The sequence below is a fragment of the Varanus komodoensis genome, unplaced genomic scaffold (assembly GCF_004798865.1).
Source record: "Varanus komodoensis strain SLA01 unplaced genomic scaffold, ASM479886v1 scaffold7_3, whole genome shotgun sequence".
Lineage (NCBI taxonomy): Eukaryota > Metazoa > Chordata > Lepidosauria > Squamata > Varanidae > Varanus > Varanus komodoensis.
In genome coordinates, this window is record NW_025336480.1 from 17,771,039 (window position 1) to 17,790,218 (window position 19,180).

The following is a 19,180-nucleotide window of genomic DNA, read 5'->3' on the forward strand; positions in this document are numbered from 1 at the left end:
AAGGCAGCTTATATCATTCTCCTCCTCCATCTTATTCCCACAACAACCCTGTGAGGTAGGTTGGGCTGAGAGTCTGTGACTGGCCCAAAGTCACCCAGAGGCCGAGTGGGGACTCAAACCCGGACCGCCTGAGTCCCAGTTCCACATTCTTAACCACTATACCACACTGGCTCTCCAGCTTTCTCATAATACTGGAAATAGGGATTAACTCCTGAAACTAATTGGTGGAAGATTTGGACTAGCCACAATGATTATATATTATTTCTAGTATCAGAGGCTGTAGGCCTATAAGCATCAGTTGCCGGAATACACAAGCAAGAGAATATTCTCATCTCCAACTTGTGGCTTCTTCACAGGCAGCCATTTGGCCACTGCATGAGCAGAATGCTCAACTAGATGGTCTGACCCAGCATTGCACTTATGTTCTTACGCTATTCTTATGCAGGATTGTTCTGGGAGAATGCTTATATGCTACCAACAATGAGATACTAATGTCCATTTTGTTAAGAAGTGCTCCGTCTATCAGTAGAGCAGACTTCACAAGCCTTTTACCCTCCAGATGTTTCTGGACTGCAACTCCCACCATCCCTAACCATCACCCCTGCTTGCCTGCAGTCATAATCATATGGAGTGTGCTAGGCTGAAGAAGGCAGCATTAGAGGGTTCAACATTTAAACCTTAGAACACACATCCAAGTCAGTTGTGATAGACAAACTGATGCTTCTCAGATACTTGAAGTGCCATACTGCTGGATGAAGAAACTCTGGGCAAAATCTAGGCAGGTACAGTGCTGTTCTGTAGATTTTTCCACCAAATAAATGTTCAATTATGTTACAATTCAGGCTTGTGACAGGGAAGATGGGATGCCTCTTCTGTGGGGGTATCTCTGCCATCTTTGGTTTTGATATGTGTATTAAAGTCATCCACTTGATTTTTAAATTCTGTTGACTGATTAATCTAAAATCAATCAACCAATCCTTGTAGCTACTTAACACTGAGATTACGTTTTGAACTTCAGTGGCAGTGCTCAGCATGTGCTTAATGCTCTCCCACTAAAATTACGGAGAATTACACCACAAGTCTATGTGTATCTGCTCCAAGGCAAGTCCCACTGAATTCAATGGCATTAATTCCCATGGAGTGGGCTTAGGATTGTGTCCTTAAAACACATGCCCCACAACAAGGTACCAAGATTCATTTAAAGTATTTATTACCTCATGTAATAAAATTCTAAGGGGGCTCATAACAATGAACAAATCCAATGTCAGGAAATATGCTGCTGTAGAAAGTAAATATGGCTTAAAGTTAAAACATATAAAAAGGCCTGTGCATACTAAAAACTCTTCACTAGGTAAGGCATTCCACAACTAGGACACCACTCTCTCGCCTATCACCAACACAGCAGCACATCACTCAGCAAGGGCACTCGGAGAAGGACCACCAGCCATTTCATGGTCTGGGTGGGAACATGCAGAGTAGGGCAGCGCCTACTCAAGGAGCCTTGGAGGTAAAAACCAGCATTAGTGCCAGAAAAAGGTCAGAAGCCCATGCAACCTCAATAGGTAATTATGGGCTAGTCACTGACTCTCAGCCTAATACACCTTACAATGTTGTTTCAGAGTCAAAACAAAGAGAAAGAGGACTAGAAGAAGGCTTAGACCGCTTCTTTCTGCAATGACCCTACACTGGTTGTAGAAACAGATTCTGATGCAGGTGAGGGGGGATTAGAATGCAGAGCTGAAATGCCAAGGCCACTGGGCCCAAAGGTAAGCCAGCCAATCACCAAGAATCAGTTTCAAATAGTGTGGGAAACTTTAGTGAGCATGTTAATGTTGAAGAGCACAGCCTTACCAATATCACCCCAGGATTCAGCATCAGGGTACAAACACTGACCAGCTGGGAAGCATCAGATGCTCCAAGCAATTCACTCTTAAGCTGGAGGACCAACCTTGAAGGTGTGGGCTGATCATTTTGGTTTGGAAGGGAGGACAGGTATTCCCTTTGGAATCAACCCCTTATCATTAAGCTTATTTCCCCCAATGGCCAGTATTCTGACTCTGCTTGCTTGTTCTGTTACTGAGTTCAGCAAGACACTTTGGTGCTTCAACATAATGAAACCTTTTAGTTAAAAAGCATTCATTCTAATCTCCTTGGAAACTAGAAAGAACAACTTCAGGTTCCTTGCAAGAGGGAAAAAAGTGAGATATGGATGCAGTAATGATAAAGAAGATGATAAAGGTAAGTAACACACAGTTCCAGTTAGAAATCCACAGCTATGTTTTGAATTCACAGGATACTTTGGACTATTTTCAACAGGCAGCACCATATATAACAATTGTAACAGTTAAAAGGTACACACACACACACACACAGTTGCATGATTCACTTTTCCTAGTGAAAAAGTAACCGTGCCTAAGACCCATGGGTTCTGATGTACCCCCATGAGCACGAGAGCTGCCCCCACGTGATAAAATCCCAAGGAAAGAAGCCATGACATGTTGGTAAGAATACATGGGAAGGCAGCTGAACTAAGCATGTGCCTGCCCCATTCACATGTAAAGTGTGTGGGTGAACATGTGCCTGTTCTTTATATAAAGAGAAGTACATAGGGAAGAGGGGAACTCTCCTTTGCATCCCATTTGCCTCGAGTAGTTCTCTCTCACTCCATCTCCAACGCTAGAAGTGAGGTGAGCTGAGAGAAATGCTTAAAGCAATAGAGGACAATGCTAGGCCCACCTGGGGGCCAAACCAGGACCCAGAAAGCAATGCCCCCCTTCCCCTGGCCCCAACCTGTTTCACCTGGCTGCCTGTCATTGATGGTTTCCCAGCGTTTGCATGCCTCCCCCTTTCTAAAAGATTGAAATCCTTCTCTAAAACTGAGTTTAGCCCTTGAGCTAAAAGAGGCACAACACCTCCGCAACAGTGCGGTAACAGAGTGAGATAAAATGGGCTTCATTCCTCTTCCCCATATACACCTTTCATGTAAAGCACAGAAACCACTCTCCGCTCCCCCACATTTTATACATGAAGGGATGCAGGCACACAGAAATGGGCCCCCTCGGGGAGTCTGTTTTTGCCCCTTTGTTCCCATCCCTGTCCCAAATCTTTATTGTCTAATTGTTTTGAATGGAACCCTTTGAGGGTCATACAGAAAAGCAAAAGATGACCATGCTGGCCCATGAGCTAAATAAATAAATATTTAAAAACTCCAATATCTACAGTTAAGCAATTCCTTTATTAGAACCAAGAGTTAAACCATAAAAAAAGAAAAGATGAAGAGATGTTTATTTGGAAAGTAAGGCCTTGTCATGAAGAAACACCCCCTCACACTAAGTCATGAGACAGTAGCATCTGCAGACTTGTGAAAGTCAAGACAAGAAGCAACAGTTACAGCAAAGCCCACCTTTTCACCACTCCACCTACTGAAATGGCTGCACTGCCAGCACAAATAGGCCTGCAACTTGGTTCAAAGTGTTAGACAGAAAAGTACAAGTAAAAAAACTCAAGAAAGATCGAAGGTAGAGGTGGGGGCAGAGGGAGGCACAGGAATCATTTGCTTTAAAGCTGGAAAACCAGGAGGGAAGGAATGGCTGGAAAGAGTCAACCCCTGCTCCAGCCTCTGGAAGCAGATCAGATTGCTGATGTTTCCAGTTCCATGTCTGAAAGCAAGAGTGGGCAGAAAGATCACAATCCATTTGGAGATCTGTGGGTGATCTGTAGCAGATTCTGCCTACAAACTGTCTGCCAAGAACCACAACTAAAAAGCTCCTCTCTTTCTCACCTAGATTTGGTTGCACCTTTTGATTTGCTCAGGTTTTTCAAGTGCTATGGGCAGTGGGCGGCAGAGGGTAGGTATGAATCTACTGCTAGGTTTCTGGAAGATCTGCAGTAGAGGAACAAGAATTTCTGACTCCCCAATGTTTAATAATATCAGTGAAAAAGTGACTCCCCCGCTACCCACTCAGAATTATACTACTGCAATGAAGAAAGCCTGAAGTAATCAGGAGTGATTTTTTGTGTGAAAGGACTGTGAGTGCCATTCAGTTCCGGCTAAAAGAGCAGCCAGTGAAGAATAATGTGCCAATTAAGTCTACTGATAGTGAGCTAGAGGCTGCTTTTTACTTTCAGGTATTTTACTCTGGAGTTGCATTCATTTTTACCCTGAGTATGATTATCCTGTTTTTAAAAATGTGTTTGCCAGGTTTACTATTGTGAGAATCATTTTCAGTGTAAATTGCCCTGAAAATCTTCAGACTATCAGAGAGGGGCATACATCTGTTTAATAATTTTAAAAATATTTTAATTGCTGAAATTGCTACCTCTATCACCTCTCCAATACAGAAAGCTGGTATCAAAACAACCATGCAAATGTTAAGCAATCAAACTTGCTATAACCTTGCTCAGACGTAATAGTTTGGGTGTTGTTTATGGACATTTTCTTTCCCCCAGCATAAATTAACAATGTCTGCAAATAGTAACCATTAGAAAAACATTTTAAGCATATTTTACATGTGAATCACTTAGAAATTGAATTCCATTAACAGATATATAACTAGAATAAACAAATTAATTAAATAAATACACAAGGTAGTCTCAGCCAATGTGGTGCCCTCCAGATATAATGGACTATTGTCCTGGATCACAGGCTATGCTGGTTGAATTGTAGTCCAAACATCTGGAGGGTACTACATTGAGAATGTCTGAAAGTCTGTAAGCCAGACATTCACAGCAGAGCTGTGTACAAACAATACCAGTCACTATATCCAAAAAATTCATTGTTTGATTCAGTTTTTCTTTGGATCCCATTTGGAAGAGGTAATTCAACAGCTCAAAGCCTAAAATAACTAAAACAATCAAGAGGCTGGAGCCTATGAGAAAAGGTTACAACATCTGGGACTATTTAAAGTTAGAGAAAAGATAGCTGAGTGGAGACATGATAGAAGTAAACAAAAATATAGGTGGAGTGGCGAAACATTTTTCTTCCTCTCATATAACATTAGAACCTTATGTCATCCCATAAAACTGACTGGAGGGAGATTTAGAGCAGATAAAACAAAACATTCCTTCATGCAACACACAGTTAAACTACAGAATTCACTGCTACTAGAGAAACTAACAGCCACCATTCAGCTTTAAAAGATGGGACAAATTCATGGAGCAGAAAGCTAGCAAAGTCTTCTAGTTTTATGAACTATGTCCTACTGCAGTTACCAGAGGACATAAGCCTACATACACTAGTTGCTGAGCAACATGAGAGGGAGGGTGCTCAAGTACACGTGCCCGACTGGGCAGGTGGATGGCCAGTATATGAACAAAATGCTTGACTAGATGGACATTTGGTCTGATCTAGCAAGGCTCTTATGAAAAGCAAGCTAGAATAATTAATACCATCCCAAGAACCTACCGAAAAATGGAGTACCTATCACAAGAGTCTTTCTAACACACATTGCCCAAAAATATGAAAAGGGTTTAAGGACTGTTGCCAGGAAATATGCTGTGTTCCAGTAACTGGATGATCAAACTCTCAGCTGATACCTACTCTTCCCCCAAGTGGGAAAAGAATAGCTTGACCATGACATTCAAATTCATTTTGTAAATGGACTGCAAGAAAAGAAGCATATGTGCAAAACATCATCCTCAAATAGCAAACTGATTCTGGGAGAAATGAAACTATCAGATAGGCAAACTCCTATTTTTTCTGTGGCAGGTGGAACAGACACAGCCAGTGAACCCACAAGGTCAGATCAACTTGGCCAAAAAAAAGGAAACCCACTCCAACTGGGGCCCTTCAACCTTCTCCAATGGGACCCTCCAAATGTATTAAGCTACAATTCTCATCAGCCTCAAGCAAGATGGTATTATGGCTGTAGTTGACAAGAGTTGTAGTTCAACCCATCTACGGCATACCAAGTTATACAGGGCTCTTTTAGGGTGCCACAGATGTCCTGTACTGGACCAATCCAGAATATGATTCCAAGAATTTGAATGCCACACACACACAAATGGAAAAAGAAAGGCCTACTATGACCTCCATTGCCATGGGAATGCAAAATGATCACAGAAGTTCAGGAAAAAGGTTCAGATGTTGGTAAGTTATTACCAGCAACAGATAAGAACATAAGGTCTTCACATATGGGAAAGAAAATATGGAACCACCATCAGCACTAAATAGGAGACAAATTGTCATAGACTGCAGACTGAATACACATAGCAGAGGAAAATAGAACAGATTTTGGGATGCTAGATTTTTCTACTTTTATATAAGCCAGCATGACTCCCAGATTTATTTTACAGAACAAATTGAAAAGAATGGTTGCAAGCCCTACTGATTTTGCTTTTTTTTCTGGACAACCATATCCTTGCACATAGAAAGGGCGTTCAACAATTATGCTTTGTTAAAGGGGTATGGAATAAGTACAGCAGAGAGCAAGGCTAAAAAGGGACAAGGAAGAAGACACAGGACAATAATCAGTACTCCTTTTGGCAGATTTATAACGGCAAAGAAAACTCTTCAGTATGTAAAAAACCTGGCTCAGCTGAATCTCTTAGTTACGTGTTTCCTTCCTCCCACTAGCACTGCCTAGTACAACCTGCAAAAATATAATAGCACACTGACTTTACATTTAAAAACCCACACACCTACCTACAGAAGTGTTGAAAACCACTGTAATAAGCAGTGAAAAACTCCATGTACTTCAGAGCATCTAATGTGGCCAGAGCCTGCAAGTCTTAGAACGCAGAACTATCAATACCATAATGTCCTTATATACTGATCTATGGCACAAGCATACTTGGAATAATGTGCACAATTCTGGTCACTGAAATTCAAAAAGGATACTGTAGATCTAGAGGAAGTGAAGAAAAGGATAAGCAAATGATCAGGTGTCTGTGGAGCAACTCCTTTATGACAAAAGATGGTAATGCTTAGGGTTCTTTAGCTTTAAAAAGGTGAATAAAGAAAGATATGACAGAGGTGGATAAAATTATGCATGGAATGCAGAAATGGACAGACCTCTTTCATAATGCTAGAATTCAGGTCATCTAGAGAAGCAGAATGATGGGAAGTTCAGGACAGACAGAAGGAAGAACTTCTTCAGCTACTGAATCACTGGCCCCAACTTCAACAGTTTTAAATGGAGATTAAATAGAAACATAGAAACAGAGTGAACCAGAAGGGGCCACCCAGGCCATCTAGTCTGACGCTGACTCCAGCCAGCTCCACTCACAACATGCCCACCATGTGCATGTCTAGCCTATCCTTGAACACCCTCACCGATGGGGCCTCAACCACCTCCCGTGGAAGCCCATTCCATACCCTCGGGGTCCTAACTGTCAGGAAGTACTTCCTGGCATTCAAATGGGACCTTGGCTCCCTGAGCTTTGCTCCGTTGGAGCACATCCTGCCTTCCTCTGCAGGGGAGAACAGGTCTCTACCCATCTCCATGTGACATCCCCTCACATACCTGTATGTTGCCAACATATCCCCTCAGACTCTCCTCTTCTCCAGTCTGAAAAGACCCAGTTTCCTCAGTCTCGCCTCATAAGCTTTCCTTGCAATCCGGCCACCATTCATGTGGCCCCACACTGCACTGACTCTAACCTGGCTATATCCTTTCTGTAATGTGGAGCCCAGAACTGAACACAATACTCCAGTTGCGGGCGCACCAGAGTCATATTGCTGTTGTTAGTCACAAAGTCATGTCCGACCCATCGCAAACCCATAGACAACATTCCTCCAGGCCTTCCTGTCCTCCACCATTCCCCGGAGTTCACTTAAGCTCACGCTGACTACTTCAGTGACTCCATCTAGCCACCTCATTCTCTGCCGTCCCCTTCTTCTTTTGCCATCGTATATCAGAGTCATATAGAGTGGTAGTAATACCTTTCTCAATCTAGAAGCCACACTTCTGGCTATGCAACCAAGGGTGGCGTTCGCCCTCTTGACCGCCACGTCACACTGCTAACTCATGTTTAGCCTGCAGTCAAGCAGTACCTGGAGACCCCTTTCACAAGTGCTGCTCTCCAACCACTTGTCCTCTAACCTGTAGTTGTGACACCCATTCCTATGCCCCACGTGCAAGACCTTGCACTTTTCCACATCGAATGTCATCATGTTGTCCCTGGTCCACTTAAATAGTCTGTCCAGATCCTTCTGGATCCTGAGTACCTGCTCCTCAGTTGTGACCCCTGCCCCAGTTTTAGTATCATCTGTGAATTTGATCAGCAGACCATTCACCCCTTCTTCCATGTTGTTGATGAAAAGATTAAACAGGATCGGCCCCAGGACAGAGCCCTGGGGGACCCCGCTTGTCACTGGCTGCCATCCTGATGATTCCCCACTAATGGTTACCCTCTGCTTTCAGTCAGTCAATCATGCCCTAATCCATCGGACAGTGTGTTGGTCTATCCCAAAGCTCCTCAATTTCATAACCAGGATATCATGTGGCACTTTGTCAAGGCCTTGCTGAAATCCAGGTAAACCACATCCACCGCATCCCCTCAGCCTAGCCACCTCGAAACCTTATCATAGAATTCCACAAGGTCTGTCTGGCAGGACCTGTTTTTGTGGAAGCCATGCTGCATGGCCGCCAACCTCCCTTCCCTCTCTAGGGTTACTAGATCTCTTGCTATTATGAGCCTTTCCATTGTCTTTCCTACAATGAAAGTAAGGCTAACCGGTCTGTAATTCCCCATGTCCCCTCTACTACCCTTGAGAGTAGTATCAATGTCTACTAATCATGTTGGCTATATAGTGCCTCCAGGACTAGAAGCAGCATGCTTACGTGTACCAGTTGCTGGGGAGCGCACATGGGGAGGGGAAGATACTACATTATTCTCCATCTGTGGGCTTCCCACAGGCAAATGGTTGGATACTGTGCAAAGAAAAGGTTGGATCAGGCATCTGGTGAAACCCTGAAGGCTTTTTAAAATGCTCAACGTAACTCAACTTGCAGCTCATCCCTGTCAGTTCAGTATCTGGATGATCAAACTTTCAGCTGATACCTGTACTTCCACCCACTGGGCAAGGAGCTGCTTGGTAGTGTCATTCCAATTAATTTTGTAAATGGACTTCATGAAAAGAGTCACCTAGCAAACTGGTTGAGGCAGAAATGAGCCTGCCAGGTAGGCAAGCTCCCTTTTTTGTGGCAGGAGAAACAGACACAGCCAGTAAAACCACAAGGCCAGATCAACTTGGTCAAAAAACAGGAACCCAGGTGGTATTAACACTGACACTTCTCTTTGTACCCTTGTACGTGTTACCATTTACCCAGAATTCTGATCCCTCTCCAGCACAGTGTTAATTCCATACTACTGTACACATTCTGTCACTGATTCCAGCTGTTATCAGTATAGATCCTGAGAGTTTGCTGCTAGCTTAATTAACCTCATTTAAAAATTGATCAACATTCAGAAAACACTAAGTTACTTAGGTCACAAAAGTAAAGTAATCAACATTTTTTCATACATCAATTAGAATCACAAGATTCTGTTTTTTCTCAGGGACACAGACCAAGTTGGAAAGGTGACAATCCTGAGCTACTCTGGAGTTACCCAAATGCAGCTATGCAATTCCTGAGATGTGGCAGATGGTAGCCTGGTTTACATGTAACAACCTCCCAGAGTATAGGTTTTGTTAGGGCTGATGGTATTGAATTACGAATTGTTGTTACATAAAAACTCTGCACTATAATTCCAGTATGGGTTGTTAACCAGAAACAATTCATGAAAAGAACCCATAGGTTTCAGATATCAGCTGAAAGTTTGATTATCCAGACACTAAAAAGAACTTATTTTAATTTTAAAATAAAAAATAATTTTAATTTAAATAATTTTAAAATAAAATTTTAAAATAATTGGTGAGAGCAATGCCGGATTGGGGCGGGGCATGCGGGCAGGCGCCGGCTGAACCCACCGGACATGGCCTGGGGCAGGGCTGGATTAATTTATATTGTTAATTTATATAGTTTTATTGTATTCTATTTATTTATGGTTTGTGAGCCGCCCCGAGGCTTTGTTGCGATGGGGGCGGCATAGACGTGTTTTAAATAAATAAATAGGAATGCGCTGCAAGTTCCTATAGGTTGGGTTGTGAACTTTGGGTTTTTCATAGTTTAGCCCAGTGGTCCCCAAACTTTTGCTGACTGCTGCCCCCTTTCTCTTGGGTGACAACCCTTGCACCCCCATGCCTCTTTGTTTGTATTAGGGAAACTGGGATTCTCATACCTTAGGTCAGGGGTCCTCAGACTTTTTCACCCCCCCCCCCCATCCCTTGTCTCCACTCTCACCAGGGCATTGAGAGGGGGGCACCATAATGAATGGTAGTTTGCAGGGCTGCAGGGAGGCTAGGCAGGCTCCTTAGTGATCCTATTTTAGAAATGTTTGCCTTTTTGTTTGCTTTGTTTCTTTTGTGGTAGTAATCTATGCAGTCATCCCCAGGTTACAGACAAGTTCTGTTCTGAAAATGCCCTTAATTTGATTTTTTTGTAAGCTGGATCATACGAGTAAGCCAAATGTTTGTCTTAGTGTATGTATGTATTTTACCTTTCTATGCATATAACACACATAAGAAACAGTTCATTGCTAAAACATCTTAAACACAATAAAGCATTGTGATGATGATGATGATAATACAGTAATAATCAAGTAGCTACAGGTGCTGGAGAGAGAGAGAATGTATGTGTGCAGGCATACAGTACTGTAAAAAAAACAAAAAAAAAGTAAAACATTCTTGAGGTAACACTAACATTAACTGACGACGATGGAAATGGACCTGGTGCTGGAAAGCCTTGGTTTGATTGTGCTACTGGAGAGCAGGGAGAGGGAGTTGCCACTGGAGTCACTCTATTGAAGTAGGCCTCGAGGGTGGTTTGTGTAGCCATTTTCTTTTTCTTATCATAAATGGCCTTGTAGCAGCTGAGGGCCTGGTTACAAGGGGAAATGCTGAAGAAAAACCAAAGGTGAACTATGTGCCTTACATGTACCCTGAAAGACACTGGCTTGGGTATGCTCAATTCAACACTGCAGAACAAAAAGCCATGAATACTCTATCTCTAGGGAACTAGGCTGCCACTGATGACACATTTCTAAATGTGCCACATAGTTCCCTAGAGATATTCATATCGGGTTTATGGCAGTCAATGCGTTCATAAGTACAAGTTGTTCGTAAACTGGATGTTTGTAACCTGGGGATTATCTGTAATCCCCTAACAACACCTGTTCCCTAATTTTCCTCACTGCCCCCTTGGATCTTTCCATCGTCTCCCGGGTGGCAGTACCATCCACTTCGGGGATCACTGGTTTAACCAATAGCTAAACCTTAGTGCAGGATTAGCATGTTAGACAACCCATGTTTCAACAACAATCCATTGCTTGGCTTGTCATTGACTGAGTTCACACAACATAATGACCTATGTCTGCAGGTTTAGTATGCCCATGAAATTCTAGGTAGGATTTCAAATTGCCATCACCCTACCAGCTGAGGAAATGATTGCATTTCCCTTTTCTTTTCATTGCTGGGAAATTGTGATATAACTGGAACGGAAGCACCTCTTAGAGGCAAAATTAACAGATCCTTTGAAACATGTGAACAAATAAATCAGGAGTTAGCAACTTTTGGGGGGATCATTCAAAATTCTGAGCGTGTCATGGGCACCCTCACAGAATAGTTGCTTGCTCACAGAACAGACATTTCCCCAAAGCCAAAGACCTGAAGAAAACTAACTTGCCCCAATACCTAAGCACATGAATCAGGTCTAGGCTCCAAAATGAACAAGCAAACACACACTTTATTATTTGAATCCAAATAATAATGGCACTGGAAGACAGAACTTTACTCCTAGCAGGCCAGCTTCCCAATTTAAAAAAATAGCAAATTTAGAAAATGCTAAAAAATGAATTAAGATCAGGAAGGACAGGATGAGTACCAGGCACCACATTTCAGATCCCAGAATTACATATTTTTTATTGTTTAAGAAACTGATTGTCTTAAAAGGTCCTTTAACAAAGCTACAGAAAGAAAACTTTTCTCTGGCCCTGTATTTACATCTGCCCATATTTTACCAGGGTTGTGTCTTACCTTCATGAAACAAAACTATCGCTTGAAAAGTCATGATCTCTCCATCAGCAAGATACCAAAAAACTAACCCTTCCAGGATCATCCCATTCAAGAGAAGAAAACTATAAATAATGTCAGCCTTGCTTACAGGAAAGCGTCAGCACATAACCCCAGAGTCAAAATTCCATCAACTCCATTCCCAGAATAACTCTTCAAGTAACCGTTTCATTGCCCGGAAAAGAACGCAGGAACACAAAAGCATTTGTGTTTAGAAGGGTTGGGCAATTCACAAAACTATAGCACAATGGGTGAGTAATAACCATTGTATATTTAAAATGTAATCCTATAGCTGGGACTAAGTCCCACTGAACTTAGTGGGATGCACTTCTAAGTAGGTATGTACAAAACTGCATGTTAATCTAAAACCACCATCAGTAGGAGTGCTTATACACACAAGTTCCCACTGATGCACAATTAGCATGTAAGATTTTTAATGGCCTATAAAACTGCAATTAGCTACTCATTTGCAATGCCACTGTATGGGCAGAAAGATGGAAAGACACAAGAATGCTCACAGAAAGTATCTGCTGCTTTGTTGGATGACCACTTCAGCTAATTCCCACCTGCAAAAGTGGAAACACCTTGGATGTATTTAATACATTTATTTGTTTATAATGTAGGTACACTACTTAATATAACTGAATCTTTAAGCAGTTCACACAAAACCACCTATGTCAAACAATAAAACCAAAATAAAAAAAAGTAGCAAAAACAATAAAACAGAGTTGGTCATAGTTCATTACAGGCCAAAAAAGTTTTCAATAGGCAATTGAAACCTGGTTAATTTCTGTCTCTCAGACAATTTTCCAGAGAATGGGCACCACTAATGACCAAGTCCACTCTTGTGATATTACCTGGAAACATTTTATTGACCATGGAACAACCACTAAGACTTTCTCAGAAGATCTCAGGGCCATCTGCATATATATACAGGGGCAGTTCTGGTAAGTATTTGGAACCCAAGTTCCTTAGGGCTTTGTATGTGTACATATGAACTTGAACAAGGTCCAAAACATCATGGGCATCCAGGGCAGTTCTGTTAACACAGGTATAAGGTCTACAGAACATATGTTCTGCACCAGCTAGAGCTTCTGAACCAGGCACAAAAGCAGGTCCACATATAGCACATGACAGTATTCTAGTCATGCATGCATATTACCAGTTACAACAGAGCCAGTGTGGTGTAGTAATTAAAAGTGCAGGTCTGGGACTCAGGCAGTCTGGGTTCCTACTCAGCCATGCAGCCAACTAGGTGACTTTCAGTCAGTCACAGACTCACAGCCCAACCTACCTCACTGGGTCCTTGTTGTGGGTATAAGACTGAGAGCAAGAGAAGGAGAATGATGTAAGATGCTTTGAGTTCTTTGTAAGAAAAAATGTGGGATATAAATCTAATAAAATAAAAATATATTTCACACAGCTAAATTATATATATCTAGGAATAGATTAGTTGGCACAACAGCTGAAGTTGTATGCTGGACCACTGACATCACTTGAGGCTCCAGTGACAAAAAAGGATCCAGGAGCATCTCCAAACTACATATACATCTTTCAGAGGGAGAGCAACCCTGTACAAAGCAAGCAAATGCTCCCATTCCTAGACCGAGAAACTGCTTGCCAGAGAGTCAATTTCAGCTCATTAGTTCCAACCCAGCCCTTAACTGCATTCAGGCATTGATTTAAAATGCACGGCTCCTCTGGGTTCAAGTGTTTCAGAGAAACACATCAGCATACTGCTGCAGAACTCCAAATACTCACTCCCAACCAGTTCATACAGTTGTTAAAGGACCCTGCAGAAGAACACCACCCTATGGCACTCACCAGGTTCAACCACTAGGGGGCTGAAGCATGGCCACTCAACATTATTCTCTGGAACTGACCCCACAGGTAAGAGCCAAGCCAGTATGAAATGGTGTCCCGACTCAGAGTTGAGTCAGGAGGATAATGGTCAATAATATGAAAGCCACTATGAAATTCAAGAACTAGCAGGTGCTTCATCTGAAACTTGGTCACAGAACAAGAAGGTATCATGTGTGTGTGTGAGACACACTGCTTTTCAGCTTAATTCCACCCAGGCTGAAGTCACCCTTCCAGTCAGATCAAAACAGCAAAATTATGTCATGCTTTACTTCTTCCTTGACTATAAATTTACAATGATGTGACCAGTGAGTTTACATTTTCAAGAAGTTGAGTTAATGTTTATCAAAGAAAGATCCAATATACCTTTCCTTTTCCTTTCTTTCAAATTGCCCATGAAGTATTTGCAGGTGACACTGTAGCAAGTCTGAATGTTAATATAATCTCCCAGTCTACTATCATGCATTTTAACCCAGAAATAAATCTGACTGGAGCAGCTTTCCCCATCCTGGTAACCTCCAGACATTCTGGACTACAACTCCCAACATTCTTCATTACTGACTGCACTGGCTAGGGCTGGTGATATTGAAGTCCAAATCATGCAGGTGAACCTGGTTAGAACAGTGCACTGCAACATATTCCCCCCAAACTGTGCATAATACTGCAGCCTTAGGCCACCACCCGGTGCGTATCAGAACCACTTACCCTCAGCTTCATTTTCCTCAAGTGTAAAAAGAGGGGAAATATTTGCATTCCCTTTTTCTGATAAGAAAAAACTACCTGAAGAAAAAGCAAATGATCTGAAATACTAAGATGCCTTAAGGGAAAGTGCGTTGGGCTTATACCAAGGCAAAATTGTAAGTGAGTCAGTGTAGTATGGTATTGGACTGAAGACCTGAGAGATGCAGGTTCAGCCAGGTTCAGCCCATTCAGCCATGAATTTCACTGGGTAACTTTGGGCCAGTCACTCTCAGCCTAACCTACCTCACAGGGTTGTTGTAGTGAGGAAAAAATGGAGCTCTGTAAGCCACCTTGGGTTCCTCACAAGAGGAAAAAAAAGGTGGCACATAAATGCAATGCAATAATAATGCACAGTCATTATTTCTCAAGAGCTTTGCAAATACCCTGGATTGACAGAAAGACAAAAAAGTTGGTCCTAGATCAAGTCAAGCCAGAATTTTCCCTGGAAGGTAAAATGAGGAAACTGAACCTGTTGTACTTTGGGCACATCATGGGAAGGCAAGACTCACTAAAGAAGACAATCATGCTAGGGAAAGTTGAAGGCAGAAGAGAAGGAAGATCAGCTATGAGATGAATCAATTTCATAAAAGAAGCCACAGCCTTGAGTTTAGAAGAACAGAACAGAATTATCAAGGACAGTGCAGTCTGGAAGACATTCACTCACAGGGTTACCATAAGTTGGAGGAGACTTAACACCACATAATAACAACCCGATAATCATTATGTAAGCAGAAAATGGTATATCTATTTATATGCTATACTCAGCTCCTTTGGAGGAGGGTGGAATGTGCATAAATGCATGCAGGTTAAGATATCATGCACATTTATCAGAGAGTAGCACTTTTTATTAGTTGTACTGGTATTCAAAAGTACACAACCTGTTGCAGTGGTTGCAAACTTACAGCAGATGCTGTTGTAACAAGACAACTATGATACAATGCAACAGAGAGGGTATCAGTTACCACACACTGAAGCAACGGGTCCAAAATACAATTTACAGAAGGGAGCTGTGTCAGTGTGTTGCAAAAAAGAAAGGAAAGGAAAAGGGGTCATGCAGTGCACCAAATCTATTCTATAAGCAGCCTTCACAGACGACTATACGAAGTGGGCTACAGTTCACGAAAGCTTATCCCAGAATACAAGGGCAGAATAAACATGTTACCCTCAGAGTGCCACAAGACACTCTGTCGTTCTAGGTCCAAGTTAGATCGTGCCTGCCTCTGCCACCTTCAGGAGCAACGCAATCACTCGTCGGGTCAGAAGAATGCAGCCTCAGTTTCGCTGACCTTGCTTTGAAGATGGTGCCCTCACTTCCAGAACGCCAGGGTTCCACAGAAAGAGGAGCCACCCCTTCTATCTCCCCTTGTCATCACCCTCCAAGTTTAGCCTGGTCGCTACGGTTTCCCAAGCACTGGCGCACGCATCCCTTCGTCCTCCCAGGCAGAGCTCGCTGGGACAGGGACTCCACTGCTGCACGGGAGAAAGGGTGGGAGGCGTATGAGCTGGTCCTACCTGCGAGTGATCTAGGGACGGGTCTCCGGTCGGCTCCCGGGTCTACTGCGTTTTGCACCGCTGACATCTCTTCTACTTCCTCTCCGGCTGGGCTGCCCAGAGGAGGAAGCGTGACTCAGAACCGCCCACTCTGGAATTTCCCCCGGAGAGTGATTGACAGGCCGAACAGCTAATCGGCAAACTTCCCCTTTTAGCGCAGAAGAACCTCTTGAAAACTCTGCGATAAGCTTGGAAGCTACGCGGCTGAAAGAAGGGAGCTGGGTAAGCGAGGGGAAGCCCGTGTGGGCTGGCATCTGTGGTTGCTTTGCTAGTAAGAGAGAAGATCGTTTCTGCAGTTAACTGTCTAGGCCAGCCTTCCCCAGTCTGGTGCGCTCCAGATGTTTTAACTCCCATGAGGCTCTGCTCACGTGGCCAATGTCAGGAATGTTGCCAGTTGTGATCCAAAACAGCTGGAAGGCACCAAGCTAGGGAATGCTGTAAATTTATTCTATTGTGTAATGGCTAGCCAAGTTGCAGTGCAACAATGACTGAGTATCGTAATGTCTCAATTAGGTAATGTAACTCAGATGGGAAGAGCTAAGTCTTTCTGTTCATCCTCTTTTTAAAAGAATCTGCCTAGATGCACATACCAGCAAAGGAAGGTGGGGAATTCACTCTAGGTAATTTACTGTAATAGGGAACAAGTGGACTTTGGGGCAAGTTTTAGCCTTTCAGATGCCTTGGTCTACAGCTCACATGATCCCACGCCACTGGCTGTACCAGCTGGGGCAGATGGAAGTAGTAGGCCAGAATACATTGAGGACTACAAGTTCCCACCTCTGCTTTAAGAAATGTGCAGAAGAGAGAATTTGGGTAGCTGCTTCTTATGTCACAGGCAAGAAAAGGTGCATTTTAAAATGCCCCCTTTTTCTGCAGCCTGGTAAAGGTAGGAGCCCTGCCCACTGCTGCCTGGCATCTGGTCACCTGAGCACCATGCAGCTGTTAATTAGAGAAAGAAAGAAAGTGCTTCTAAACAGTGCTACCAGTCAAAGACCATTGTGCTGCTATTCCACTCCCTCCCTCCCCTGATGAGTTTTCTGTTTAAAGAAAACAAGCCTAGAAAACATTGGATGGTTTCAGATGGAAGACAGCAAAACAAGGAACCTTTGAGAATAGGGAAGGTTGGTAGTAAAATCATCTGGAAGGAATCGGAGAATGAGGGAAGAAAAGAAGTCATAAAAGTCATAGTGAGCCATTGATGAAAAATGCGCTAGTCTTGTTTCTTCAAACTGTTTCACCAAATATTCAGTATTAGGACTTTTCTACATGAGGCACATAGAATGCACTTATTCCCTAATCAAGGTTGTTTATGGTTCATGGGTTAGAAAACCTCATGACCCAGCAGTTTCTGGGTGTTGTGTCTCACTTTTTTTTTTTAAGAGCAGAGGAAATGCAGCATTAATTGTAGAAGCAACAAAATCATTTTTTCACTTGGTTATTTGTACTATTCTGTTGTTGCAGTGCCATCTAGCAGTTATATGGTGAAAGATTAGAAAAGCTGATACTCCTTCTGTGGTGTTCCATTCTCAATTTGATGATGAAACTGGATACAGTGCATTAACAGCTTCATGTAGAAAAGTTCTTTGCATTGTATAGCAGGAAAATACACAACTAAATGATACAGTTAATCAAGCTAACTTGGTGACTGTCAAGAATAGCAGGAAAAGGAGTCCACCTCATCCATTGGAACTGCTGCCAGATCTTAATAACCAACAGCTGTTCGGAACCCTTTTCCCTAAGGAACAGAAAAGGCTTGTGTTTCCCTGCCAGTGCCTCTTTGGAGATGTTACAGGAAATACCACTTAATTTCCCCTAGTCACACACAACTGCACTCCTTTCTCCATGCAGCTTGCGTAATAGCAGACATCTGGGGGATTTAGCTCATTTCCCCAAATGCACCATATTGTGCTTTCAAGGATTTGGAAAGAATGCTATATCCGCATGCAAAAGGGCAACCCTGAGGAAGGTGCAGCAGATTGTAAACAATAGTTAACAAATCAGCACTTGATGTTTATGTAAGTCACCTTGGGTTCATTGCTGGGAGAAAGAAAAAGCAAGTATCAGGGGAGCCATAGAGTTGGAAGGGGCCATTTAGACCATTGAGCCCAATCTCCTGCCCAGTGCAGGAAGCCCCTTTAGATTATCCCTGACGGATGGCTGAGCAGTCTTTGCTTGAATACCTCCAGGGACAGAGAACCCACCATTTCCCTACAAATCTGGTCTGCTCTGTTCTTTAATTTTTTCCTGCTTTTAGCCAAAATCTGCCTTCCTATTAACATTAATCCACTGTTTAGTATCCTACAGTCTTGGTGGATACAAAACATTAGCAGCCCTCTTCTGTTTGACAACCTGTTAAGTACATGAAGTTCTAATTTCTTCCTCAGTCTGCTCTTCTCAGGGTTCAGCATACTTAGATCCTTTTCGTCCGTATATGCCCGACCGCCCTTTGAGATCTGCGGGAGAGTCCCTTCTCCGGGAACCCTCCATGAAAGAAATTAGGAGAGTAAGTACCCGGAGGAGGGCTTTCTCTGCGGTGGCGCCCAACCTATGGAATTCACTCCCCAAAGAGGTCCGCCTGGCACCGTCGTTACTGGTTTTTCAGCGCCAGGTAAAGACCTTTTTATTTAAACATCATTTCAATTGTTAAAACATATGATCTGGCCTGGGCAACTTCTTCTTCCTTCTCTTTCTCCTCCTATATTTTTATTTTATACTGATAATTTTAATTTTGTATTTGTAAATCAATGTATTTTTTGTATTGTTATATTTAATGGTAATTTATTATGTACTATTGTATTTCAATGTATTTTATCATGTTGTAAGCCGCCCCGAGGTTTCGGCAAGGGGTGGCATAGAAATGTTATAATATTAATAATAATAATAATAATAATAATAATAATAATAATAATCTGCTAG

At 42.6% G+C, this 19,180-nt stretch overlaps 1 protein-coding gene and 1 long non-coding RNA gene across 6 annotated transcripts in view; one reads left to right on the forward strand and one right to left on the reverse strand.

Moving 5' to 3' along the window:
• The window catches only part of TNIP1 (TNFAIP3 interacting protein 1), a 64,192-nt gene extending 47,848 nt beyond the window's left edge, over positions 1–16,344 (reverse strand). The window contains exon 1 of one of the 4 annotated variants that reach the window (XM_044454439.1): positions 16,226–16,344. The gene's annotated coding sequence lies outside the window, so the exon portion shown is untranslated. Of the gene's footprint in view, positions 1–12,076; positions 12,407–15,999; positions 16,141–16,225 lie in introns of those variants that run through there. The other 3 variants (XM_044454440.1, XM_044454437.1, XM_044454441.1) reach the window with 3 other exon arrangements.
• A 108-nt stretch (positions 16,345–16,452) lies between these two features.
• The window catches only part of LOC123035821, a 30,086-nt gene continuing 27,358 nt past the window's right edge, over positions 16,453–19,180 (forward strand). The window contains exon 1 of one of the 2 annotated variants that reach the window (XR_006417040.1): positions 16,453–16,486. This is a non-coding gene — a long non-coding RNA (uncharacterized LOC123035821). Of the gene's footprint in view, positions 16,487–18,846; positions 18,873–19,180 lie in introns of those variants that run through there. The other variant, XR_006417039.1, reaches the window with a different exon arrangement.